This window comes from Cervus elaphus, chromosome 21 (genome assembly GCF_910594005.1).
Source record: "Cervus elaphus chromosome 21, mCerEla1.1, whole genome shotgun sequence".
In the NCBI taxonomy this organism is placed as follows: domain Eukaryota; kingdom Metazoa; phylum Chordata; class Mammalia; order Artiodactyla; family Cervidae; genus Cervus; species Cervus elaphus.
Window position 1 is genome coordinate 76985577 of NC_057835.1, and position 2516 is coordinate 76988092.

At 41.1% G+C, this 2516-nt stretch overlaps 1 pseudogene; it reads right to left on the reverse strand.

The window, feature by feature from the left end:
* Positions 1-411: 411 nt before the first annotated feature.
* Positions 412-1548, reverse strand: LOC122679125 (annotated as a pseudogene).
* Between the last annotated feature and the right edge of the window lie 968 nt (positions 1549-2516).

The following is a 2516-nucleotide window of genomic DNA, read 5'->3' on the forward strand; positions in this document are numbered from 1 at the left end:
CTGTTGCCAGATTATAAATCTGGTATGAGAAGCAAGTTCATACTTCTCTGCATGTCTAGCAAGTGTTAATTACATGCTGAGCATTTTAAGTGTGAGCCTGCTGAGTTCTGGGTTTTGTTTTCTTATGTATTTTTTTTTAAGAATGCTAAGCTGTGAAAGTTTGTTCTGTTAGCTAAGTTACTTAATAATTGACTAAATTCCTTTTTTTTTTAATACATATTTTATTTAGGATGCAGCACTGACAGCATGATGATGAGTTGTCACCACTTTATACCAAGAAACACACCATCTTTAAAATGTGTTGTTTTCACAATTTAAGTATCGCATTGTCATTATTTGATACTAGAGTCAAAGACAACCTTTAGAGTTTTCTGCTTTGGGGCACTTAGTGACATCAAAATGATTGTCTGGTCATGCAGAGGAAAGCAATTCAAATGCAGTTTCTTTTCTTTTTGCCCGTTTCCTTGCAGTAAGATCCATCTTCTCTCATCTGAGAAATCATTAATAGACTTTCAACCACCTTGCAGGTCTTGTTCTTGATTATAACAGGTAATGAGTAGAGCAGATCACCCAGAATACTGTAAAGGTCGCCTTAAGAAATAACACGTAAAGGACACAAATTCTCCCTTTGGGATTCCAAACTGGATGTGTCTGAAGTGGTCACAGATGGCTTTTGCAGCCAGCACTGCACTGGATAGGTTCCAAGCCTTGATGACTGCGGTGCCATGCTGCTGCACGGCCATGAGGAGTCCTCCCTTGAGCCGGCTGTCATCTTTCAGAGCTTCCTAAATATCATCTTCCTTTCCGTACGCTTTCACTTTGCCATGATTGACATCTGGATACCGAGGTGAGGAATGGTTTTCCCGGATGATGACATTCTTCACACCATTGCAGGTCACACCAGAGACTTCCTGGTGGTCTGGGGGTTAGGACCTAGCACTTCCACTGCAGGGGGCATGGGTTTGCTCCCTGGTTAGAGAACTAAGATCCTGAATGCCCCATGGCACAGCCAAAAAAATAAAGAATTCATACCAAGTTTTACACTGAGTTTAACAGAGCAGTTTAGCTTAGTTAAGATCCAGAAGAGTCAAGCAATGAAAGTTCTCCCTGGGGATGGGCTTGGAGCAATCACGCCATTGGTATTGGCTGGGCTTCCTACCACGAGAACCATAACTGACTTCTTGGCATGTTTCTCAAGGCTGCACCCTGGCATTTGAAGATTTTCTTATTTGCTTTGAATAAATCTTTCCTCTCCATGCCATCCCTTTTTTGGTGTGGAGCCCACAAGCATGGCCACGACCAGGTCTTTGAGGCAGTCTCTCTCTTTTTCTCTTTTATCTGTGGCAATGACCTCTTTCAGGAGGGTTGGGCACAGTCTTGCAGTTCCATTAGGACACTATCCAAGACACCCATCATGGGAGTAATATCCAACGGCAGAAAAATTACAGGCTGGTCTTAACCAAAGGCAGATCCGTTTCTAACACTGTACAGTAGTGAATATGCAATTTGACCAGCTGTTCCAGTCATAAGGACTCTGATTTGTTTCAAAATGTGTAGTCAAGGGCCTTCTGCTTTCAAGAGTTTTGTGACAGAAACCCTTAGAAACACTCTTGGTAGGATTGGGGGCTGTGTGGACAGTTTCAACACCTGCCTTGACTAGATTCTCTTAAGCCTTGCTTTTAAGCTTTTTTTGGTGGACTGGTTTAGAATAGACTCTGGGTATTCAAATGGCTCCTGGAATCTGGCTGGCCAGAACTCAAACATCTCCAAGGTCTGTGTGAGCTTTGAGAATCATCCACGTTACAGTCCATTTTTTTGTCTAGTTTTGCAAAGTTTCACTACATGCATGTGTCACTGAGTATTCAACAGCAGTCTCATGGTGACCCCGTGCTGGATTCTGAGTCTCCTTCTTCATGTCACTTTCTTCTTTCAAAGTTCTTTGCTCTACAGAGCTGTCATGTAAACCCGGGATTAATTTCACCTCAGTATCCATTGAGTCTTCCTCTACTGTAGCTCTTGCAGCAATCGAATTCCAAAGCCTAAGTTATTCTGTCTAAAATACTGCTCTGGGGCCCCAGAAGTTCTATCTATGTTGGTTTTTGGTCCTTCAGATCCAGTAGGATGATCTCAGAAGGTGAAGTGATTTTGGTACTCAAAGCCCCTCTGCCATGAAAACTCCAGTATGTTCACTTTTGGTGAAATATTATTTGCACACTCTTTAATCTTTTCATAATCTAGAAAGTGGATGTTAGAGCAGTCTCACACAGGCATACATTTCCATGTAAACATGTACACACATACAAGCATGTATACACACATGCGCGCACATACATACTCATCAAGGACAAAGTTTATCAGTAGCTATTTTATTATCGCCATAAAAATAGCCAGATAGTAATAATGGCTAAGATTTTTTGTGAGTTTATTATGAACCAGAAACTATGACAGTTTATATGCATTATTTTATTTTCCTCTTTTGAAATATGAAGGTTAGAGAATTGGGGTAATTTATACAA